Source organism: Petaurus breviceps, unplaced genomic scaffold (assembly GCF_028583685.1).
Source record: "Petaurus breviceps papuanus isolate PSGF00001 unplaced genomic scaffold, PetGlider_PUasm1.0 90919, whole genome shotgun sequence".
Lineage (NCBI taxonomy): Eukaryota > Metazoa > Chordata > Mammalia > Diprotodontia > Petauridae > Petaurus > Petaurus breviceps.
The window spans coordinates 33,574,104-33,601,080 of record NW_027187378.1 but is presented as its reverse complement, the minus strand read 5'-3'; the positions used below and the strand labels follow the sequence as shown (position 1 = coordinate 33,601,080).

The window sequence follows — 26,977 nt, the reverse complement described above, 5'->3', positions numbered from 1 at the left end:
TTTGGCTTTCTCCCTTTTCCAGCACCCCTTCTGCTTCAGCTCATTCATCACTCTTCTCCTAGTGTGTGTGAAAGGATCCCCACATTTTTCTCTACTACTTTACCTAGGAAGAAGACATTGGATAAACATATTTATACTTAAGCTTACTGATTTATCTTCCCAGGTAACTACATGTTAAAACAACTATAGGAAGTGAGCAGTGCTTTATTTAAAGGAGTGATTATTTGTGGAATTTAGGGCATAGGTTAAAGAATTCTTTGTTGAAGAAGTAAATGGTGGGACTTTCTATAGATCTCTCAAATTAAACCACAGAGATGACTCCCTATCTGCAAGATCAGTCCTAATGTGGGGAAAAAAGAATCCTCCCCATTCCTTCCAGGTAGGAAAGGAAGTTGGAAAGAGCAAAGAGATGAAATAAGTAGAGTTCACCCAACTCTATTTTTCTCCCTTGGAATCATTCCTCATTGCATCTTAATTTCTTGGTTAAGGTCAAGAAATGTTATTTCTCTATATACCATTTCTCCCAATTGCAACAAAAAATGATGGTATTGGCATGAGCCAACTATGTAGACCACAATGTCACTTGGTGTTATAATGGCATTTTTGTATACCTACACTAGCGTTCATGGTGCTTAATTCTTAGTGGTCCAGGAAGTTAGAATCATGGGACCATGGATCTAAAGCTAGAAGGCACCTGAGACATCATGAATTTCATCTTTTTAGTATATGAGGAAATTGAAGTCATGGTAGATTGCCTGAGGCTACACAAATAATAAGCACAAGAATCAAGATTTGAATGCAGGTTCTCTGATTCCAGAAGCTTACCCACTTTACTTACCTCCTCAATTCTGACTCAGTAAGTGAGATCTAAAGTTTATTTGGCTATGGTGATGACTTATTTATCAATTGATTGTCATGTTGAAAATGAGATAATTTGATCAAATTAAATGAGACTTTGAGAGTATATAAGTAGCGGAAGTTACAGCTACAGAGGATAGAGTGCCAGGGCTAGAATCAGGAAGCCTCCTCTTCCTGAGTTCAAATCTGGCCACAGACACTTACTAACTGTGTGACCCTGGCAAATCACTTAACCCTGTTTGCCTCAGTTTCCTCCTTTGTAAAATGAGCTGGAGAAGGAAATGGTAAAGCACTCCAGTACCTTTGCCAAGAAAGCCTCAAATGGGATCACTATGAGTCAGACATGACTGAAAAATGACTGAACAAGTGAAAGTTGTTCAGAATTATATCAATATAAGTTATTATTTAAAAGCAATAGTGTTAAAGTCCATTTATAATAGCAGTTTCTTGCAGCTTAAAAGCAGTAGTTTCATTTTCACTATTATCAGTATAAATGGGGAACAAAAACTTTATTTAGTCACTAAATGTATTTTATCTCACCATTTTAATATATTTTTTTTATCTTTCTATACTATTCCCTTGTTATTTTTATGGCCTGTTATTTCAAAACACTAGCCTTTCTTAACATGACTAAATTGCCAAACTCTTAACCAAGAAACATATGAACAAAAGTGGCATGAAAAAAAGTTTTCTTTGCATGAATTTTTAAAAATTTATTTACATCTAAGACATGTTTAAATGAAACCACAGTGCAAAAAAAAAATGTGCAGGCTCTGGAGGTGTCATTGGCTCAGCTCCAGTAGAAACCCTTGTGATTTGAGAAGTACTAGCATATCATGGGGCTAGTTAGGGAGGAAAGAGAGCTGTCTAAATTATCTGCCTGTTTTGTGAAGGAAGGCAGAAGAGGGGATGCCAATTTTATGAGATGAATATATTTCGGGTTAATCAATTTATGAAAATTCTTTGCAAGACTTATCTACGGTAGTAAACCATTTACTCATTGCATCACCTTAGCTCTCTCTTTTAGCTTTGAGTAAATTCTCAGTTGTGCATAGAGTTCTCTAATACCCCCAATATGTTACATAGGATATCTGCCTAAAGCTCCAACATATGTGCGATTAAACAAGAACAGGTTCTCTGCTCTTTCCCCAAAGAAGAAGCATTCTTTTATTCCACAGGCCTCTAGGCCATATAGCTACTTAAACCTTTTGAGTAATTACCTAAGAACAAGTCTAAAACTTGGGAAAATTGCTTTCTCTATAATTCGACAAATGTTAATTATATGCAATGCTTCTTTGATTAGGATATTAGTGCCAAAGACAAGTCTTTTGTTAAGTGTTGTTTTCACCCTCTCAGAGAATTTGAAGTGTTGCTTCCAGGAATAAAGCCATGAAATAAAAATCTTATATACAAGGAAGAAGATAAGGGGATGGAGGGAAAAGGAGTGAGTGCGATGGAATGGATACAGAAGAGGGAAAGGAGGGAGAATATTTCAATTGATAGTTATACAAGCTTTGAATTCTAAATGTTTTAATATGGAAAGCAGGAATTCTGTTGGCTTTTAACTTTGCATCTCACAGAAGGTCATTGTTGAATAGTGATTATCATTATTAGACCATTTGGTTATCAGCTTTCAAATAATGCTGTATGGAGTAAGTGTTTATTTGACTGCAGAAAATGCTCAATTTTGTTTTACCACACATTGGTATGAAAAAAAGAACATGTATTAATTTTTAATAGCTTTTTGAAGTATTAGTCTTTTTCAGCTTTACTGAGTTGTTTTATCTTAACCCAAGAACACTAGGGACATTGATGGCATCAAAAATATTTTTCCCTTTGTAAGAATATTTAAAACTTTATTTAGATAAAAAATATTTAAATGAAACCATGGCACAAATTAGATATAGGTATAGATATAGATATATAGATAGTAGAGGATTTATTGGAATAGCCCCAGAAGAAATCCTGCTGGTGTTCAAAGTTGGGGAAGTATGAGAACAATTAGGAAAGGAATAAGAAAATGTAAGAGTGGCATTGTAGTGGTGGTGACAGTGGTATGCCATCAGGAATTTCAGATTTTCAAACCAATTCAACAAGCACCAAATATATGTAATATCTCCTCCAGCTTATTTTTCCAGCTTAATCAGCCAGTTTGAGTCCCCAGAAGGGTAACTACCACCTCATATTCTAAGGTTCACCCTAAGGGTGATTATTCTTACTTCTATAGCTTATGAGCCCCCATTGGTGTGCTTCACATTAATGATAAGCAAGTAGACTTAAATGACTTTTAGCTAATTTTAGCAAAACTATTTAATAAAAAGTAAGAACATGGGCAGAGTAAGCTTAGACTTAGAGGACAATTGTACTGAGGCGCCCATGTAGAATACACATGTGTCAAAAAGCAACCCACAATTCTTGGTTCCAGAAATCCTTCCTCTCTTCATAATCCTTTATAGCTCCCCTTGGGTATTATGCTAATTTAAAGTCTAAGGACCTTCTTCCTTCTTGAATCTACTCTCTACCATAAAGGATGATGGTCTCTGAAGTTTCTTCATCCCTCCAGTCACTTTCTGTCTGCATCTGTGTCTGACCTTAGTGCCCCAGATAGATGTATTATCTCCGACTGCTTCAGAAGCTCCAATGCCATGACCAAAAGTAAAAGGAGATCAGGAGACAGAATACCTCACCCCCTTGATGCCTTCTGTTTGGTACACTGAAAGGTATCTCTCTCCACAAAGCATTCATGAACCTGGAATCTTTCCTTGCTGAGGGGATTATTTCTTTTGTGTATAAGCCCCAGGGATGTGCCTGATTCTTTCAGCCATATTACAAAATGTACAATGATCAGTTCAGTTCATCCAAAAGTCAAGGCTCTATTATCCTCTCAGATTGTTAAGAACTTGTTCCCATATTTGTTATGAAGTTGTAGGAAAATTCTTTAACATTTACTTTATACTTTGTGATTATATCCTAGGACCTCTGTGATTACATTCGTTGAAGTCGGAAGTGAAATCTCCCTAATTACATATGGGTAAGGCACTACACTAGACAGCAGTAAAGCTACAAAATTTGTAAATGGCCCTGCTTTCAAGAAACTCACATTTTACTGTGGGCTTGATATAGACACAAACAGTGCCTTAAAATTTAAAAGGAATGGTAAGGGTTACTTTGCCAGGCCCCCTGAGGGAGTTTGAGGCTCATTCTGTAGCCCATCCTATAACCTGAGGGTGTCCTAATGCCCTTTTCCCCTTATCTTGAAATACCATACAACTTATACCAAAAGGATTTATCCTTTGTTCCCTATCCTATCATTCATCTTCCTCATCCTGTGTAATAACAATTTTTCCTAATCTTACAAAAAACCACCTTCCTCACCTTGTTTGTACTTATCCTGTCCCTAAATCTCCAACCCCCATAAGAAACCCTAAACTTATATCATCATCCTACAGATTGTATAGCTTTCTGTCTATGTAAGTCTGAGTTTTTTCCTGTATCGGGGCCTTTGTTTAGCTCTTTGTTAAATCTCAGGCCCATGTGCTTCACATAATAAAGCTCCCAGTGAATGACTAAGAGGAAATATGTCTAAGTGAATTCTTTCATACCTGAACCAGCTCTCACAAATTGGCACCTCAAAAGACTGAATATCACTTTTGCCTAATGATGATGGATAACGGATGAAACTACTTACCAGGATAGTGCAAAGTATCCTTACTGAAACACTTAGGCAATAGTCCCAGAGAAGATTTAATCCATAGTTTCACATAAAGCTGCTACGTGCTTTCTGTTCCCCAAAAGAAAAAAAAGCCACTAGCAAAACTGAGGCAGATAATCACCTCCCCTAAGAGGCAGGTAGGTGGTGCAACATATAGAACACTGGGTCTGGAGTCAGAAAGACCCAAATTCAAATCCATCTCAAACACTTAGTTGTGTAACTTTGGGCAAGCCCCTTAAACCTCTATTTATCTCAGTTTCTCCATCTGTAAAATGGGGCATAATAATAGCACCTACCTTACTGGGTTTTTGTGAGGAACAAAAGAGATAAATTTGAAAGGAATTAGTACAACACCCAGCTCATAGTAGGACTCCTTCCCTTCCTCTTTGTTCAATCCTCAAGAAATAACAGATCTTGGGGCAGCTAGGTGGCACAGTGAATAGAGCACCAACCCTGGAGTCAGGAGGACCTGAGTTTAAATCTGGCATCAGATACATAACTGTAGCAGCAAGCACCCCAGAATCCCCAGGGTGGCTGCCAACACAGGTTCTTAGATCTGCTCTTCTAAAGGAAAGCAACTCAAAATGGGTTAACAATCTTGCTTTAATCAATCAAACATATCATTTACCTTGTTCAGGGGAAAAAGTCAGCACCCCGAACTTCAGAGCATACAGAGGTTACAAGAAAACAGAAACACATATTGAGCAGACAGGCCTCCAACTGCCTTGACCATTACATCCATACCTAGTCAGTTACCAGAGGGGGAAGCATCAATATCTGGGTTTTCAAAGCCAGGGTCTCTCAATGGCTGCCCAGAGTCTCATCTGGTCAAATCACACAACACTTCTCAAAGTGAGCCCCAAAACATAGCCTCCCATCAGGGATTATATAGCCTTCTCCAGGCTCAGAGAATGTAACAACCCTCTTGACCCACTGCCCAATCACAAAGTATCTCTTAAAAAACAAGCCTCCCACCCCAGGCTCCAGGCTCACTTAAGCCTAGGGGCAGGAAAGATCTTAAAAATTTACTAGCTGTGTGACCTTGGACTAGCCACTTAACCCCAATTGCCCTGCCCTCCCCTCACCAAAAAAGACAAAAAAAGAAAAAGAAATAACAGGTCTCCTGAAAACCATTGGTAATCAAGATAGCTTCACTAATTAATTTTACCTTTTTCTGTTACTACTAGTTTTCCTTGAAAATAACCAACTGTGGCTATCTTAAGCACCTATTTATTGTATGCCACTTTGCTAGGTACTAGATATACAGAGTAAAAAAAAATGGAAACAGTCCATGTTCTCAAGAAGCTTACATTCTATTGAAAGAGAGAATACACATATGTGTAAATACATACAGAACAAACACAATGTAAATAAAAGCAAGATATGGAAAGAGGGTAACTAAGAGAGGTGAGGTTGATGTTGATGTTGAGTAGTGTCCAACTCTCTGTGACCCCATTTGGGGGGAAGTGGTTTACCATTTTCTTCTCCAGCTCATTTTACAGAAGGAGAAACTGAGGCAAACAGGGTTAAGTGACTAGCTTAGGGTCACACAGTAAATGTCTGAGCCTTGTCATGTCTTCCTGACTTTAGGTCCAACATTCTATACATTGTGCCACTTAGTTTCTCAAGGTACATTATAGGCAAGGGGGTTGGTCAGTGCAAAGAGATGGGATGAGACAGGATATTAATACAATGTGTGAGACATACAAAGAAAGCCAATTTCTCTGAACAAATAAGAGAGGCAATTAATATAGCCATAAGGTAAAGGAGAGGCTATCTAAAAAAGACAAAAGCTATTTTGTCCCATGACTATTGTTATAGCAAGGGAAGTGCTGTTACTGAATTGAGTCTCGGAGGTAAGCAGCTGCAGGCAGTATCCCTGAGGAGCACATAAGCCATATGGCCTCATGCCAGGGCAAAAAGAAGAGGGGATTAAAACAGGGCCTTCACTGCTAGTGTTTGTGTAGCAGGCCTAAACAAAAGATTTTACTCCTCCCCTTTTCTTCATCCACTGAGACAGGAGGGCTCATGTATGAATTGGAGGATGGCAAAGGCTACATTTCCCAGAATGCTGTGGGCAAATGGTCCAAGGCAAGATGCACTCATCACTAGCATTGATTGAACAAGAGGAGAAGGCCTACTAGAAGGAAGAAAGAAGAGATAGATAGTAGAACCTTAGGAATAGCAAAAAGAAGAGCTCACATAAACATGGGGTGGGCAAAAGCCCTCACGAAGGCTGGGCTGTAAAGCTATAGAATTTCCAGTGATGATGGCAGCAGCAGGGGGAGGCAGCTGTGGAGACAATGACTCATAGAAGCAGCTGAGAGATGGATAGCAGCTATGGAAGTGGTGACAGCTGCAAACAGGTGGGGTAGCCAGCAGAGAGTGCACATGACGTGTACCAGTCACAGGATCGGTGATGGCAGTGCCACTCAGCTGTTTGGACGCTCAGTGCTTAATGTGAGTTGATTCTTTGCATGTTGAGGACAAATGAACTCATTATAAAATCAATAAAGGTATACATTTGGTATAAAAGGTATAAAATATATAAAGGTAACAGACACAATTGGATTTGAGTAACATTTATGTTCTTATGACTTAAAATAAATACTTTTATATTCAAAAGTCTTATTGGTTGCCTTGGTTGCTAGCAGATGGGGTGACTTGAATGCCTAGAAATGAGCCAGGTTGTGACAAATTTTCCCAGATAAGATTCTTGTTGTGGACATAAGCCAATGAAATGAATTGTTATTGAGTATTCTTCCAAGATAGACCCTTCTCTTGCTGCCAAGACACTTGGATAAGGCTACATTTGTATGACTGGTCTTCACATATGAAATATAAGTTACTGATCCTAATTATATTGCTTCTTCAGAATATAAAAATGCTTATTGGAGGGAGAAAGGAGATGAGTAGACTTTAATGAGATGGAATGGCATGACTACAGGGGTTTGTGTTCCTTGGTGTTCTTCCCATTGGTCTGTAGATGTGTTTTCCCTGGGCAGTGGGAGTCCTCCTGGGGTGACATGTGCTGGGATGTACTACCAAGCTGCCTGAGATCTCAGAAAGAAGGTATAACAAAGAGACTTGGCTGTGATGAATCTGGACACAAAGCCTATGAAAGCTGGATCCTTGACAGCACTAGGCAACTCCAAAGAAGCAGCTTCTAAACTAGAGAGTCACAGAAGCTGAGAGTGGGGGAGGGCAGAGTGGAGCAGGAAGAGAGAGTGGTGTTAGAATCTTGTAAGGGGAAAGATTCAGGTTTTCAAACACAGAGTTCAATATGTAGAAAGAGACAAGAGATCTAGCTAGACAAATTGCATGGAACTGATTTGCTAAGGTCAAATGTTGCAACAATGCATGTAAATTTTAAGCCTGATCATTTTCAGGGCAGTCATGTTCTCCTAATTCATTTTAACTGGAGTCAGCTAGGGAATTCCTCTTGCCTTGTTTGACCTCCACCATACAGACTGGTCCACACCCCATCAGCTGGAATGTTCCACATGCCACTCCTGCCAATAATGAAGGAAACCTTTGGCTAGGGTAGAAGAGGAACCGTTACTTAGGGGCTAAGTCTTATTTTTCAAAAATTAGGCTGGGTTCATTATTAGAATGTCTCCAGGGTTCTGAGATCCAAGGGGATGAAATGAACAGATAAATTAGATAGAGAATAAGATAATTCTGAGTCAAAGAAATCTTCTTATAACAGGAAGTCAAAATATAACGGTCTCTAGGGGATTGTTGTTTTAGTTGACTCAATCTTCTTCCCTAGAATTGAAGTCTCTTTTATTTTGGAAGCTGATGTGTATGCTGATGGTCCTTAACAGAGCTTACATGGCCTTCTCCTGACTTAACTAGAACAGAGTCGTGGGCTTATGCACCATCATTCTCTTCAAAGAACTTCCATAAAATATCAAGTTTGAGTCTTGGTGGAGTGGCATTGGTGGAAAACCCCTGAAAATTATAGAGCATGCACACTGTAAATTCTTTCTCATGTAGATAATTACACAAATCCCATATCCCATCCTCAATTACCCAATTCTTCTTTCCCAACTCTCTCAGCCATTCTACCTCAAACTTCCAACCAAATGCCCACACCTTCTACTGTGTCCTCCAGAATGCCAGCTCCATTGGCAATAAACTTCTTTTCATCCTAAGTTTTTTCCTCTCACTCTCCTTCCATCTTCTAGCTATCACTGAACCTACCTCTCCCAATGGCAGTCTCTCTGGCCACCTTTTCCCTTCCTCATTCCTCTTAGCTCACTTATCAAGGCAGGAGAATTGGATTGCTCTTTGCTTCCCTTTGCCACTTCCAGATTCTCCCTCTATCTCCATCACTCAGAAGTCTCTCCTTTTATTTTTTTTAAAGCAATTGGGGTTAAGTAACTTGCCCAAGGTTACATGGCCAGTTATTTTGTGTGGGTGTTAAATATCTGAGGCCGGAACCAATCCTGGGTCCTCCTGACTCTGGGGTCAGCGCTCTTACTCACTGTGCCACCTAGCCACCCCTCTCTCCTTCTTTTAGATAGATGCAATTCATATTTACCACTCAATTAAAATCCTACTTGCTATTATCTATGGACCTCAGTCACTCCCCTTCCCTCCTCAATAAGTTAAGTACATAATTTTTCTTTCCTCTCTAACTCCTTCTGTCATTATTGGGGACTTCAACATCCATAGTGAATCTTCCTCAAACACCCTACCCACTCAGCTGCTCAATCAACTCACTTTCCATGACCTCTTTTCCCTTTCTTCCTCAACCATGCAAAAAGATGGTCATACCCTTGATCTTGCCATCACTCATAAATGCACAGGCTCCAAATATACAAGAATTCTGAACTCCTTGCATCTTGCCATAATTTATTGACTCTCCTCCTCTCCCTCTACCTTTACTTACCAAACACTGCTCTTAGTACACACCATGGCTTTCAATCCCTTGACTCCTTAGTTATCACTGCCACACTAGCCAACCTCTCCTATTTTTCCTATCTTGACTCCTTAGTGAACCATTTGTACTCTATACTGTCATCTTCAGTCCCTAGACCATTTATGATATCACCAGTTGCACCATGCCAAGCCCCAGACTTGGATTGCTCCTATCATCCGGTGCCTTTTCTCCTACATACATGCTGCTGAACAAAGGTAGAGAAAATTATGACATAATTATGACTGGGAAAACTAAAATTTTATGTGACACAACCTCAACTTCTCCCTCACAGTTGATAGGCAAACCCACTACTCCTCCCTTTTCAATTCACTATCCCAGTTTTCACAGCAGCTCTTCTAAAACTTTTCATCACTCTTCCATCCTGTCATGGCTCCCCCTACCTTCACCTACTCAGCTGAAGATCTTGCCTCATGTTTTACAGAAAAAAAGTGAGGCCATTCACCATGAGCTTCCTCTTCTTCCCTCTGCCTCATCTCATATCACAATTTCTTTTTCCTCCTTCACCCCTGCCTCACATGAAGAGATGGTCTTATTCCTTAACAACCCTAACTCTTCTACCTACAAGTGATCTCATTCCATCCCATTTCATCAAAAAAAAAAATTGTACCCTTTGTTATCCTCACTTTATCTCTTATCTTCAGTCTTTTCCTGTCTACTAATTCTAATTCCTTCCCTACTGCTTACAGACATACTAATATATGTAGCATCCTCAAAAAATCCTTAACTTGATTCTTCTCTCACCTCTATCATCCAATATCTCTTTGCTTTTTCTGTTCTAATCCCTTGGAATTACCTAAGAGTCATTCTCAACTCCTCACTACCTATCATCCCCCCATATCCAAAGGAAAATGATCCAACACTTGATGAGACAGAGGACTCTGCAATGTGTACAGGACATGGAACCATAAAACACTGCTTCTGAATGGTTCAAAAGAGAAATGAAAATTGAAAGAGCAGAATTTATTGGCTTGCACAGAAAAAATGACCAGCAAAATAGAAAAATTGTAATCTGTGGTAAGTCTTACCAAAGAATCAAAAGGAGAGCAATAGATTGGGAATGCAAACATATAGAAGTTTATTTAAAATATTAAAAATTTAAAAATTTAAAAAAGAAAAAACAGCAACCCAATAACAATAAGAGAAAATATGCTCACTAGGTTAGCAAAGCATGCTAATCTCCAAGACAGGATGTGCAGAGACAACCTAAGGATTATAAGTGTTCCAGAAGAATATGACGGGAAAAAATTTTTTTTTTGCTTTTTGGAGGGGGGAAGGCAGGGTAATCAAGGTTAAGTGACTTGCCCACGGTCACACGGCTAGTAAGTGTTAAGAGTAAGTGTTAAGTGTCTGAGGCGGAATTTGAACTCAGGTCCTCCTGACTCCAAGGGTGGTGCTCTATTCACTGTACCACCTAGCCACCCCAACAGAAAACTTTTAACACAGTAATTCAGGGTATAATAGAAGAGAATTGCCCCAAAGTTCTGCACATAGAAAGCAAACTACCAATGGAAAGAATTCACAGATCACATGCAGGGAAAAAATCAAAGCAAAATAAAAACAAACAAAAAACCCAAGACTGCAAACTCCAAGACACATAGTGGTTACATTTAGCAATTCGATTTGGGCACATGAGTTCTACAATCTATTAGGGGAGAGACTTAAATACAAAGGAAAGAAATGCAAATAATGCAAGAAAGTGGGGTGGGGGGGGGAGGAATGGAATAATGTGTTTTGAAAAGTATTTGGAGCTCAGGATATAGGCCAGGGTGACCCACCCTGCAAATTTGTGCTTAACCATACCTGAAAAAAATGTAGATGTTTAATAATAAAGAGACATCTGAAACATTTTCAGAAAGAAAACGAGAACTGAAGATATTATTTGCTTCTCAAACACCCCCAAAAATAAGAATGTAGGAAGACTGAATAAATGCAACAGTCAAGACCAGTAACAACAGTGACAGCAGAGAGACCAGTAAAATACTTCTTCCTAAATGTACACAAGGAGAAAGGAATGAATAGTAACAGTGAAGAGGCAGAATAAGGGCCATTATGGACAGGAGATAGTTTCCCTACTAGTGAAACAATGTTCTCTCCCTCTCCCTCTCCGTCTCCCTCTCCCTCTCCCTCTCCCTCTCTCTCTCCCTCTCCCTCTCCCTCTTCTCTGTCTCCCCCCCCCCGTGTCTCTCTTTGTCTCTCTCTCTTGCATTATAACATAGGAGGGTACATGAAGCAGGGGAAGGACAGAAAGGGAATAAAGAAGAATATAGGATATTCCAGGGCCAAATCAAGGGCTAGCAATGAGAGGAAGGTAACCCCTGTGGTCTCAGAAAGAGAAGGGCCTACAGGGAGTGGTGGAACAATTAAAAAAGAGAAGAAAGAAAGGACACCTTATTTTGATGGTGCAAAGGGGTTTCACTGATAAAAGTTCTTATGGGTGAAAAGAGATGGTCTGTGAAAGGAAATAGCAACATTGTGATGGGTATAGCCTGGTGGATTTAGTGCTTAAAAAGTCTACTCAAAATTATTTACTTGAAAAGCCCTACCTTAGAATGGGGTAGGAGTTGGAACTCTTGGGGACAATGGGCACCTTGAGATCAAAAGGAGCTTGTGTCCAGGGAGTAGATTTTGAGGCAAATGGAAGGAAAAAGATAACCTGGAGAGAGTATACATGAGGTATGCAGAGAAAAGAGAAAGACCAGATAATTATAGGGGTCATGAATCAGAGAATGAGGATTACAGTAGACAAAAAGAATAAAGAAAATGAGAGAAATTCTTTTTGGAAAGGGGTGCAAAAATGAAAATTTAAAAACTTAATGAACATGACTAATTGAAACAGAAAAAGAGAAGGGAGAATCTACTTGACTGAAAAAGAAAAAAAGGTGTGTGTGTGTGTGTGTGTGTGTGTGTGTGTGTGTGTGATAAACAAGAAAACAGGAGTATGCTGAAGGAAACTATAGAAAATAAATATCCGTGATAAATTTATACACTCCAAAGGCCTTAGCATCCAGACTTATCAAGGAAACATCTGAACTACAAGGAGACATAGACTGTAACAGAATAGTGAGACCAGACTTCAGAATCCCTCTATCCATTTTGGATAAGTCTAACAGCATAAACAAAAGGGAATATAAGGAACTGAAGAAATTGCTGGAGAAGCTAGAATTAAAAGATTTATGTCTTCTTCTCTTCTAAATGTAACAGCAAAAGAATATACATATGTCTTAGCTTCACAAGGAACTTGATCATGAAAAATCATTGAAATCATTTGAAATCATTGAATCATTGAAAAATTGATCATGTGGGGCATTTAGGTGGTACAGTAAATAGAGCACTGGCCCTGGAGTCAGGAGGACCTGAGTTCAAATCCAGACTTAGATACTTAACACTTACTAGCCATGTGACCTTGGGCAAGTCACTTAACCCCAAATGCCCTGCCTTCCCCCCTCCAAAAAGCAAAAAACAAAACGCCCCCAAAACTGATCATGTATCAGAGCATATAAATATTTCAAACAAAGGCAGGAACGTTAAAAGGCAGAAATAGTTAAGAATCCTTTATACACCATAGCACAATAAAAAATAATAACTGGTTCAGGGACCACACACAAAAGTTACAGCCCCAAATGGAAACTGAACACTGAAATCCCAAATAATGAATGTATCAAAGAACAAATAATAGAATTAATAATTACGTAAAAGTAAATTATAATGATGAAACAACATAACACAATTTCTGGAATTCAGCTTATAACCATGTATTATTAACAAATAGAGAAAAAAGAGAAGAAAGAAGAGATTAATGAACTGAATAGGCATTTAAAACTAAAAAGTCAACAAATAAACAAAAGCACTAACAATGAGATGTTAAAAATAGAAGAGAGATAAGTTAGAAACAAATAAATACTAAAATGATAAAACTAAAAACTAGTTCTTCAAAAAGACTAAAATAATTGATAAACCTTTAGCTACTATGATTTTTAAAAAGATGGAAGAAAATCAAATCAATAAAATAACAAATGAACAAGATGAAGTCACAGCCAAACCAGAAGAAATAAAAAGAATAATCAGAACATATTAATGCATAGTTATATGCTAACAAAACTGAGAACACAAAAGAAATAGAGGGAATACCCTAAAAAATACAGATTATCCAAACTATCAGAAAACCTTTTAGACATCTTAAACAACTCAATCTCAGCAAAGGAAATAGATCCAGTTGTAAATGAACTACCAAAGTGGGCCAGGGGAGGAAGGGGAAACTCTTGGTCCTTATGGATTCATAAAATTCTATCAAACTTTTAGAGAAAAGTTAGTACCCATATTTCCCAAATTATCTGCAAAAATTAAGAAAAAAAATGTAGAATCCTTTTATAAGAAAATATAGTCTCATTACCTATATCAGGGAAAGAAAATAACAGAAAGAAAACTATAGGCCAATATTATTAATGAACATTGACACAAAAATTTTAAACAGACTACAACTATTTATCCAAGAAATCATCTATTATGATCAATTGGGATTTATACGAGGGATGCAAGGATGGCTCAACATTAGGGAATTACAGGGGAAATTAAATATTCACATTAAAAACCAAAACAACCATAACCATATGATCAACTCAATAGATGCAGCAAAAAGCCTTTGACCAAATATAATACTCTTTTATGGTTAAAACACACACACACTTTTTAAATAGCATAAAAAGCATCTATATAAAAGAAAGACCAGTATCATACTCAATGGGGAAATACTAGAATCTTTTCCAATAAATATGGGAGCAAAGCAAGGATAGCCACTCTCCCCACTATTATTGGATATAGTTCTGGAAATGCTACAGCAGTTCTGCTATAGCAGAACCAGAAATAGCAGTAAAAACAAGAGAAGTGAATCAAACATATAAAGATAGATAATTAGTAGACAAACCTATCCATATTTGTTGATGGTATGGTGGTTTACTTGGAAAATCTTAGGGAATGAGCAGAGACCATTTGATACAATTAATTAGGTTCAACAAAGTTTCAGGATACAAAATAAATCTTAAATAAATTAATATTTCTATATAATAATAACAAAGCATCAGAAGCAACAATAGAAAGGGAAATCCCACAACAAATATCTATAAAATGCATAAAGTATCTGGGAACTGACCTACCAAAGTATACAAAAGATTTGTACTAATTCAATTACAAAGAGCTCCTTTAAGAAGTAAAGAACAACTTAAATAGAGAAACATTTGGTTCTCATGACTAAGTCATGCCAATATAATAAAAAATGACAATATTACCAAAATTAATTTATACTTTTAATGTTATGCTAACCAAATTACCAAAGGGATGCTTTATAGAACTTGATAAAATAATAACAAAAGGTCTAGAATGTTAGGGGATATGATTAAAAGAAGTAGAGAAAGGCTAATAGCATTTCCAGACCTCAAACTACCATGTTTCCCCGATAATAAGACACTGTCTTATTATTTTTTGGACAGAAAAACACCAGAGGGCTTATTTTCAGGGGAGGGCTTATTTTAATGAACATTGACAGCAATTTTAATAAACAGGTAAATGTGAACAAAAAAATGTACCTTTATTCAATAATGAATTCAATAAAGAACAGGATGACGCGCTCACTGCCACAGCTCTGATTGGATGCAGCTTGGAGTGCAGCGTGCGTTTCACCGGGGGGGGGGGACGGTGCATACAGAGGGTACCGTAATGTAGCGCGTAGTGCAGGGGATCACCTTCACTACAGTAGCAATCTCAATAGGGCTTATTTTCGGGGGAGGGCTTATTTTAGAGGAATCTTACACAGTAAGGGGAGGGCTTATTTTTGGGATAGGTCTTATTATCGGGGAAACACGGTATATTATATAGTAGCAGTCCTCAGAACCATCTGGGATTGGCTAGAAAACAGAGATAGATAGATCAATGGAACAGACTAAATAAGGGAGACTCAGAAACAACAGACCTCGACAACCCAGTGTTTGGTAAAATGGAAAACATAAATTACCTAGTTAAAAAAACAACAACACAACTCCATATTTGATTTAAAAAAAAACCCCACAAATTCCTAGGAAAACTTGAAAGCAATCTAGCAGAAAATGAGCTTAGACCATTACCTTACACCATATTCTACAATAAATTCTAAATGGATACACAACCTTAATATTAAAGATAATCGTATAAACAAATTAGAAGACAGATCATGTGCCTCTCATAGTTACGGGTAGAAGATGCATTTTTCCCTTAATAGTATTTTATTTTTTTCCTTCCAATTATATGTACATACTTTTCAACATTTTTTTGGTAAAATTTTGAGTTCTGAATTTTTCTCTTTTTCCCTCCCCTTCCTCCCCCCCCCACTTAAGACAGCAAGCAATCTGATATAGGTTATAAGTGTACAATCATGTTGAACATATCTCCACATTAGTCATGTTGTGAAAGTGGAATCAGAAAAAAAGGGGAAAACCACAAGAAAAAAGCAAATAACAAAAAAGTGAAAATAGCATGCTTCAATCTGCATTCAGATTCCTTATTTCTTTCTCTGCATGTAGTTAGCATTTTCCATCATGAGTCTTTTGGAATTGTCTTGGATCATTGTATTGCTGAGAAAAGTTAAGGATGTCATAGCCAATCATTATACAATGTTGTTGTTGCTGTGTACAATGTTCTCCTGGTTCTGCTCACTTCACTCAGCATCAGTTCATGTAAGTAGGTTTTTTCTGAAATCCACCTGCTCATCCTTTCTTATAGAACTATAGTATTCCATTGCATTCGTGTACCACAACTTGTTTAGCCATTCCCCAATTGATGGGCATCCCCTCAATTTCCAGTTCTTTTTCACCACAAAATGAGCTGCTATAAATATTTTTTTCAAGTGGACCCTTTCTCCTTTTTTTATGATCTCTTTGGGATATAAACCTAGTAGTGGTATATTGCTGGATCAAAAGGTATGTACCATTTTATAGCCCTTTGAGTAGAGTTAGGTGATGTAATCTTAACCAAATGAGAGATAGAGACAATTATAAAAGACAAAATCGATGACTTTAGTTACCTGAAACTAAATCTTCTACACTGACAAAATTAATCCACCTAGGATAAGAGAGGAAGTGGTTAAATGGGAAGAATTGAGGCAAGATGTCCTATTTTGCCTTCACAAAAGAATCAGCCTGGGAGGGGAAGACCCTCAGAGTTTCTGGCCGCAACAGAAGCAGTTGCTATTTACACTCATCAAAACCCAAACAATGAGCAAGTGAGGCTTGGACTGGCACCTATTATTGACCAATTAGTGAAAGCCAGAGTCATTTTGGACAGAAATGCTGCATTTCAGTTAGAGGTTAATGAAAATAAGATATATTTTTCCCTATCCAAGTTTACTAATCCTCTGAAATCTATGCATGGATATTTTTTGGGGGTGGGATGGTAGATCAAAGGCCCCTTGGTAAAGAGAGAGAAGGAGTTTTCAGACAGGCCTTTTGGGGGACATCTCTCATTAGTGGGTTTGACTCAAGGGAAGACCCGGAAAAGAAAACTAAGGAACGGTCAGACAACAGGAAGGAAGAGAGCTAGAGAGAGCAGTATCTTGAAAACGTAGATAGGAGAGAGCATCCAGAAGAGTGTCATTGACAGTGTAAAGGGCTGCAGTGAAGTCAAGAAAGGTGAGGAGCAAGAATAGGACATTAGATTTGTCAATTAAGAGATCATTGGTAAGTTGAGGCAGCTAGTGGCACAATGGACCTGGAGTCAGGAAGAAATGACTTCAATCCCTGCCTCATACACTTACTAGTCACATAACCCTGGGTAAGCCACTTAACCTCTGTCTACCTCAGTTTCCTCAACTGTAAAATGGGGGTGATATTGGCACCTACCTCACAGGGTTGTTGTGAGGAACAAATAAGGCAATAATTATAAAGCACTTAGCACAGTGCCTGGCACATTTGTTGTCACTTTCAGTCATGTCTCTCTCTTCATGACCCCATGGACTCATACTGTTCCTGAGGTGTTCTTGGCAAAGATACTAGAGTAATTTGCCATTTCGTTCTCCAGGGTATTAAGTCAAGCAGAGGTTAAGTGACTTGCCCAGGGTCACATAGCTTGTAAGTGTCTGAGATCAGATTTGAACTCAGGTCTTTCTAACTCTAGGCACAGTGCTTTATGCACTACACCACTTAGCTGCCTCTTGCCTAGCACATAGTAGGTACTAAATAAAAGCTTATTCTCCTTTGGAGAGAGCAATGTCTATTGAATGATATAGTATGGAGATGAATTAGCCAACCACAGTGTAGACAATGAGGACGGAGGATAGTGAAGCCAGCACCAGGGCAATAGGGAGAATCTACACTGGGTCAAAGATGGGCTGGTGGCAGCAGGGAGAAGCAGCAGCTCCCCCAAAGAAGTCGTGGCGGGGGTTGGGGATCTGCAGATGACAACAGAGAACTCAGCCGATGCAGTACATAGATGACTCCACAAGGGGGCATCAGCATCTCTGAAGCACCGGGAGTACCAGTAGCCCTAGACATTTGTGTACCCTGGCCATGCATGCTCCCTACACGTAATCTCCACAAAATCTCTTCAAAATCATTCCATGGAGAGAATTAAAAGCAACTCATTCAAATCTCACTGTAGAAATCTACCAACTATGGGCCAACATCCAGGCTGGGGCCATATGTGTTCTCCACTCTCTGGGTGCCTCCCACCCATGCATTGGGGCTGCAAGCTACCAAAAATCCTAGACCTTTTATTTTAACAGACTATGGTCTAATCACACCTTTCCCTATCTTGTACTTGTGAAGCTATTTAAATCCGAATGTAGGGCTGTACATTCATCTCCATTAAATTTAATCTTGCTGGATCTGGTTTATTTTTCTAGTCCATGGAAGCCTTTTGGATCCTAATTTTGTTATCCAACATATTAGCCTTTGGCAGTTTCGTGTAAAATTTAATAACTGTGTCATCTATATCTTCATCCAAATTATTGATAAAAACATCGATTATCTCGGGGCCACAAATCTCTCCCTCGCTAGAGACCTGCCAAATGCATTGACTTGTATCATCACAAATTTAGAACTGAAGGAAACTTGTGAGCTCATCTATCCCAACTCCTTTATTGGAGGATGAGGAGCCTGATGCCCAGAGAGGGGAGTGATTTACCTCACGTCACACAGCTGGTTAATGACACAGAATTTAAGCTTCCCAATTCCTAGTCTAGTACCACAACATGGCATGATAGAGTACTCTATTGCTGTCATCATGACCCACAAGTGTTCACATCTATAATTCATAACTAGTAGTGGAAAGAGCACTGGATTTTGGGTCAGGGGACCTGGGTTCAAATCTAATCTCTGCCTGTGTTATCTTGGGCAAGTCACACAACTCTTTTCCTCAGTTTCCCCATCCTTAAAATGAGTAGATTGGACTAGATGACTTTTTATGCCTAAGTCCATAGTCTTCTAAACTCTGATCATAATTTGTTATCTTCTCATCTTGTCCTGGGCCATTTCCCTCCCAGTCTTGCTATCAGTCCTCATCACAATCTTCAATCACTTGATCACTCCCTGTTTTCCAAAGCTATTCCCTCTGCCCGGCCCTCACTCTTTTCCTTTCAAAATCCTAACTTTTCAGTTAACCAGTTCACCTGTACATCTTCTATCCTAATCTAATCCTGTGTACTTTTATCTATTGTAACTCATCTCTTTCCAGGCACCAGCCTTGGATTACACCCATGACATACCTTCTCCACCCCTCCTCTCCTGCTGCTAGATGGTGATGGAGAAAGTGGCAACTATTCATCCTAGATCCACTGCAAATTTAGGGTATCACATTGCAGCTGAGCCCTAGGACATAGTAGGAGCTTGTTCAATTAAACAAAGTGTGCTGATTTTAGGGATCCCTGTTGTCTGATTTCATTGCTATTCAGGAATGGGTTGTGGTTGCCAACTGACAAAGTGAATTACTACTGCCCTGGGAATGATGTGAATTAATTTTGTCTTCAGATAGATTTGGATTCTAATTATGTCCACCCATCTCTGCTTGTCTTGTCATTTGTGCTTTATTTTGTTAGAAGAGTTTACAATTAAAATAGAGGTTTCTATATTGAGAAACACATATTCCTACAAAGTGTTCCATTATTTTGTTTTTATTTTGATTATTATTCTCAAGTATTTCTTCTCTCTAGTTATGGGTATTTGCTAACTGCTAAACATTTTTAAAGGAATTTAAACTAAGAAAAAGTAAGGATTTTAATTATACAAATATTAATTTCATTGAGTGAAGGATAAAGGGCAGGGTTCTGATCTGTGACTTTACTAAAGTGGGAGTAATTTCTGTTGTGTAAACTCCCTCCATCAATGCAAATAATAACTCATCTCTAACTTACAGTCATAAGTTATAGTCTTATAGGGTTGCTGGCTGCCTGATGACTTCCCCATCATCACACAGCCAGTATGTGTCAGAGGCAGGAATCAAACTCAGGTCTTCTTAATTCAAAGACTGATCAGTTATCTAATTATGCCATGCTTCCTCTTATTAATGTTAATAATAATGATAAGTAAAACTTGATTATAAATGAGCATTGTTGGAGAAGTGAATAAATATTTTTTATTTTAAATATTTTTTTAAAGTCATTTGAAATAAAGCCTTCCCCACTACAGAACATTTTAATCAGATGCTGAGATTGACAAATTTACAGTGATGGTCCTATATTTTTAAAACATATTTTCAAAATCAATAAATAGGTTAACTTCTTCATCATCTTGGTAAATCCCAAATCTCATCTCCAACCTCAACCTTTCCCCTGAGCTACAATCACAGAATGGCAAAATTTAAAGTTCAAGGGGCCTCAGTAGCTACCACGCCCACTTATACCTGAAAAGGAATCCCCACTATGATATACCAGACAAGTGGTCATCCACTTTTGATCATCCTGAAGACACACTAGAGTGAAAAATACATCAACCCCTAAGGCAGCCCATCCCACTCATGGGCAGCTATAATTGTTAGAACATTTTCCTGACATTGAGCTTATATTTGTCTCTTGGTAAGTTCTACCTTTTCTTACAGCAGAACAAATGTATGCCCTCTTCTACATCGCAGTCCTTCAGATATTTGAACACAACTATCAGGTTCCCCTGGGCCTCCTTTTCTCCAGGTTAATCTTCCCCACGAATTCAAGGTCACCCTCTCCTGAATACTTTCTAGTTTATCACTATTCTTCCTAATTTGTGATGCCCAGAACTGAAACCTATACTCCAGATGTTGTCTGACCAGGACAGGCTATGGTAGGATGATCACTTTATTCCTGTAAGCCATACTTCTATTAATGTAGCTCAAGAACATGTTAGCTTTTTTGGCTGCTACATCATACTGCTGAACTTTACTGAACTTGTAGTCCATTAGGACTCCCAGATGTTTTTCAGACAAACTGCCATCTTGCTTTTTCAGTGTGACACTGTGGAAAGAATGCTAGGTTAAGGGTCAGAGAACCTGACTCAAAGAGCTCACTATCTGACAAAAACTGCTGGGAAAACTGGAAAGCAGTTTGGCAGAAACTAGGTATAGACTAATATCTTACAGCTTATACACAGATAAGGTCAAGATGTGTACTTGATTTATACATAAAAGACAATACCATACACAAATTAGGAGAGCAAGGAATAGTTTCCTTTTCAGATCTATGGAGAAGGGAAGAATTTATGACCAAATAAGGGATAGAGAGCATAACTAGATATAAAATGGATAATTTTGATTATATTAAAGATAAAAATTTCTGTACAAACAAAACCAATGAAACCAAGATTAGAAGGAAAGCAGAAAACTGGGAAACAGTTTTTACAGTAAATTTCTCTGATAAAGGAGTCATTTCTTTTTTTAAAATATATTTTAATATATTATTTCTTTGCTTTTTTTTTGGAGGGCAATTGGGGTTAAGTGACTTGCCCAAAGTCACACGGCTAGTAAGTGTGTCAAGTGTCTGAGGCAGGATTTGAACTCAGGTCCTCTGGACTTCAGGGCTGGTGCTCTATTCACTGTGCCACCTAGCTGCCCCAAGGGCCTCATTTCTTAAATGAGAACTGAGTCAAATTTATAAAAATCCAATTCATTCCCCAATTGATAAATGCTCAAAGGATATAAACAGGCAGTTTTCAGAAGAAATAAATTTTGGCTATCAACAGTCACGTGAAAATTCCCTAAGTCACTTATTTAGCCACTGATTAGAAAAATGTAAATTAAAACCAGGAGGTACTACCTCACACTTATTGGATTGGTTAATATGACAGAAAAGGGAAATAATAAATGTTGGAAAGTATGGGAGAAAATCAAAACACTAATGTACTGTTGGTGGAGTTGTGAAGTGATTCAACCATTCTGGTGAATAATTTGGAATTATGCCCAAAAGACAATCAAATTGTGTATACCCTTTGATCTATCAATACCACCACTAGGCCTATATCCCAAAGAGATTTTAAGAAAAGAAAAAAGGGCTTATTTGTACAAAAAATATTTATAGGAGCTCCTTTTTTTTTTGGTGGAAAAGTATTGGAAATTAAAGGGTTGTCTATCAATTGAGGAATGGCTGAACAAGTTATAGTATATGAATTCATTGGAATACTATTGTGCCATAAGAAATGACAAGCAGGCAGATTTCAGAAAAACCCAGAGAGACTTACATGAACAGATGCTGAGGGAAATGAACAGAACCAGGAGAACATTGTACACAGTATCGGCAACACTGTGTGATGACCAACTTTGATAGACTTAGCTATTCTTAGCAATACAATGATCTAAGACAATTCCAAAGGTTTCATAATGAAAAATGCTACCAACACCCAGAGAAAGAATGAATGGACTCCGAATATATAGAAGCATACTATTTTTCACTTTTTGTGTTTTTTCTTTTGGTCTGTTTCTTCTTTTACAAGATAACTAATATTTCAATATATTTTATATGATTACACATATACAACCTATCTAAAATTGTTTACTATTTTAGGGAGGAGGTAGATAAAAGAGGGAGGGAGAAAATTTAGAACTCAACATTTTAGAAATGGATGTTAGAAATTGTCTTTATATGCAATTGGGAAAAAATAAAATACTATAGTAAAAAAAATAGAGGACTGGGGTCAAATCTTGGTTCTGCCATTTATTTCTGTCACTTATTACTTGTGTGCCTCCCTCAAAAAAACAAAAAAACAAAACAAAAAACGAATGTCTGTTTTCTCCAGAGCTTTTGAACTAACTCTGCTCCTCATATCACCATTTTCTCCACCAATCTGGAGTTATACCTAAATGGCAGAATAGGCTTGGAAGACTGGTTATAAGTTGTTTTTTTTCCAAATGCATCACATTTTTTCTTATTTGAATTATTTTAAATATATTTTTGTTTATTTTGGTAGACATGACCCCATTACATGTAAAAAAATTAACATTCATGTTTTAAAAAGTTGAGTTCCAAATTCTCTATCTCCCTTCCACCCCTCCCCCACTCCTCAAGAAGGTAAGTAGTATGATATTGTGAAGTCATGTGAAACATGTTTCCATATTAGCATATTGCTAATTCCATATTGCAAAAGAAAGCATATGCACATTTAAAAAAAAGAACACAAGAAAACTAAAGTTTAAGAAGTATGTTTCAATCTGCATTCAGTTCTTCAGTTCTCTCTCTCTCTGAAAGTGGATAGCATTTTTCATCATGATTTCCTTTGAAATTATTTTGGATCATTGTCTTGATCAGAGTCTCTTTGTCTTTCACAGTTGATCATCCTTAGAATATTGCTCTTAATGTGCAGTGTTCTCCTGGTTCTGTTCACTTCACTCTATCAGTTCATATAAGTCTTCCTAGATTTTTTGAAGTCATCCTGCTCATCTTTCTTATAGAACAATAGTATTCCATCACAATCATATACTGCAACTTGTTTAGCCATACCCCAATTGTTGGTGTGCCACATTTAAAAAAATTCATTCTCTTGTTTCCTGTCCTTGTTTTTATCTTCTATACATTTCTATTTGAAGTCTAAGATGGTTGGTGAATTCCCAGTGCATTCACATCAGTCTCTTCAGAAAACTCACATTTTCCCATTGTATTGGAATTGTTTTCTATTATGTATTCAGAATTACATTCCCCATTCCTCTTATGCTTGAGAGCCTACCTATCCTTCCCATGAAACCTCTGAAATTTGCTTTCCTCAAATCTAAGGGGCATGTTAGGCCATGATCGATTTTCTTCTTTTCTTTCATACTCTCAAGGAGGAAGTGATCACTCCTGGTCAAGATTCCCATAATTTAAAGCCCAACAACCAAACCTTCTCTGTTAGGATACAAACAAGTTATTGTTAATACATAAAACTGATTTCCATATTCTGTTTTAAGACTTTTGATTTATCTTAGAAGTCTTTAAATTATAAAATTTGAACTCTTTCTATCTTAGAAATCTCCTCCTCCCTATGTCCATTCGTGGTTTTAGAACCTTGGAACTCAAGTACATTTTATTGGAAGAGCAATTTTATCTAAGTCAAAACCACCATGCATTGTCCACTGTTCAGAAAGTTCATCATGCATGAGAGAATTCTGTTAAGCTGGCAAGCCTTTGTCTCCTGGGATAGGAATGCAAACAAGACTAGAGTGCCTTTTCTGGGACCAATAAAACCTTTGGATCTTTTCACCACATTATACTTTTTAATTCATACAAACTTACTCATGGAAAATGCAGGAAAAGAACATTAAGGGAAAGATTTCTATTGTCTGGAATAAACTAAGAAATGTCACAAGGTTCCCTGCTATTCATGAGAAGGAGCAGAGTTTCTCTTTACCTTTAACTTAGAAATACATTCCTGGACTGGGTTTCCTCTCATAATATTTAAGGAAATAGAGAAAAGGGAAAAAAATCCCTACTTGATAGAACACACACAGGTGCACCGATACTCCCTTGCTTTTCTAGCATAGTGAAAACTGCTGTTAAGTGCAGTTAACATGGGTTGAAGTCTTAGATTTGGTCAATGTTTCTATTACTTAAGCAAACATTTTAAATTTAAAAGTATATAATCTAAAATTTAGACAGGGAAATCACAATCAATATTGGTTCCCCTTGTACAAAAATCAAACTAATCTCAATATGTTGCTATAGTAATAAACTCTGGAACTACTTATTCAAAGATTGACTTGAACAGGTATAATATATTTGGTACATATGCATATAATATATGTATATATACACATGTGATATACTATGTAGAATTATGTATGTATACGCATGTGTATATATGTATGTATATGCTTGCATACATACTTATATACATATGTGTGTGTACACACCCTGGGAGAAGGTAGAAGGGAGAGGAAGAACAGGGAAAGTTAGCTTAATAAAATGAACATAAGGAAAAGTTTTTACAATGGAGGGGGAAATGGAGAGGGAGGAGGAGAGTGGGCAATGCTTGAACCTCATTGTCATCATAAAAGGTTCACATAGGCGAGAATACACACACACACACACACACACACACAGAGATCTCAGACAAAGCAAAAGCAAAAACAGACATAATAGACTTTTAAAATGATATATGGGGGGAAAGGTAGAGCCAAGATGGTAAATTAGAGGCAGCAACCCAGTTAAACTCTCTCAACATTATCCTCCAAACAACTTGAAAACATCTCAAATCAAACTTTGGAGCAGCAGAGACAACAAAAGGTCAGGCTGAGGCATGTTTCTGGCCTAAAAAAAACCTTAAGAGGTCAGCAGAAGTCTGTGACAACAGGGTCGGGGGCAGTCCAGAGCACAAACACATGGCTGCAGCACCAGCAGCTTAAGCAAGATCAGTCGCTTTGGGAGTTCTTAGTTCAGACATGATAAAGGGCTTAGACAAGTGGTCAGAAAGAGATTATAGCAGACCTTTTGCTGGCATTGGGTACAACTGGTGCTGAATGACAACTCTATTGCAGATACATAATTCTGGGTCACAGTTCAAGAGTGGAAAGAAGTACTGATGGTTGGTCACTAGGGAGCAGGGGCACTGGCTGGTTTCAAGCAAAGAGGAATACTAGCGCTTGTGGCTGCTGGGGGCCAGGGACCCTTTCTGGGTAAAGCCCAGAGTGTAGACCAGGAGACCAGTGACCACACCTCTCATAAGACCACACTACCTTAGAAATACCAAAAACTTTCAGACTGATAGAATTGGGTATGAAAATAGAAGCATGAAAAGCCAAAAGTTTGAGACAGAGTTTCCTCACTCCCAAGTGAACAGAACCCAACTTTAACATCAAGTTCAAAGTTTAAAAAAAAGTAGTCTTGAAAAATGAGCAAACAACAAAAGAGAATTTGACCATAAACAATCAGCTATAGTGGCAGGGAAGACCAAGGTGTAAATTCAGAAGATAATGTGAAAACAGCTACCAAAAAAAAGCCTCAAATAAAAATGTTAATTGGATTCAAGCATAACAAGAATTCTTGGAAGAGTTAAAGAAAGAGGTGAGTGGTAAAGGAAATACTAGGAAAAGAAATGAAAGTGATGCAATAAAATTATGAAAAGAGTAAAAAGAGGCACAAAAAATAAAAAAAAACCCACAAAAAGTAAAATCAACCTAATTGTAAAAGAAGATTCACTAAAAAAAAGAAGAAGAAGAAGAAGAAGATTCACTGAATAAAAGAATTTCTTAAAAAGTAGAATGCGGCAAGTGGAAACTAATGACTTCATGAGTCATCAAAAAACAATAAAACACAGGTCTCTTCCCAGATGCCCAGCTGCATGGGTGTGAGGTAGCCTCAGCCGGTGGAACCTGGGACAGGGCAATTTCCTGGGCCTAAGGGACAGACTTCAGGGGATCCTTCCTATTCTTCATTTGTAGGCCCTGCTTTTGGGCATTTCTCCAGGAAGAGACTAAAGTGAGAACTACACAGTAAGTTTTCCAGAAGAATTGCAGGACCTAAAACATAAAATATTACCCTCCCAGAAAGCCTGGGGAAAGGTGATACCTTAAATACTAAAAACCAAAAGCCCAGGAATAATGTTCAAGGTTTACATTCTAGAGACCTAGATCAACATGATCTTTCCCAGTAGAAGGCTGACCATTTCTATTTTTACAAGAGAAAGCTACAGGTGAACCTGTAAGGGAAAAGATGTAAAATTATGGAATCACAGGGATTTGTACCTTGGTAATATTTGGAAATGTTTGCTATTCCAGATTCAGGGAGGGAAACATTTATGAGTGAGGCAAAGTAAACAGAAACCAGTTTGCAAGCCAGGAAAACTTTGAAATAAACATAGTAATCATAAATAATTCATCCATGGGAAAAAGTTCAGAAAAGACCCTGGTTCTACTTTTGTCTGACTTGGTAGCCAAAATATCAACTGAAAGTCTATTTTGAGCAGAAATTCTGTGGGTACACTGACTATGAGAAAACATTGATTTTTAAAATTATGTATTACCAATAAGAGAAATCTCTTGGAAGGAAATTGCTATACATATTCCATCTATAG

General features: G+C 37.8%; 1 long non-coding RNA gene across 1 annotated transcript in view; it reads left to right on the top strand.

Annotated features, from left to right (window-relative positions):
• Positions 1-6,618: 6,618 nt before the first annotated feature.
• The window catches only part of LOC138151818 (uncharacterized), an 85,471-nt gene continuing 65,112 nt past the window's right edge, over positions 6,619-26,977 (top strand). Inside the window, exon 1 of the long non-coding RNA XR_011165928.1 lies at positions 6,619-7,030. This is a non-coding gene — a long non-coding RNA (uncharacterized lncRNA). The remainder of the gene's footprint in view (positions 7,031-26,977) is intronic.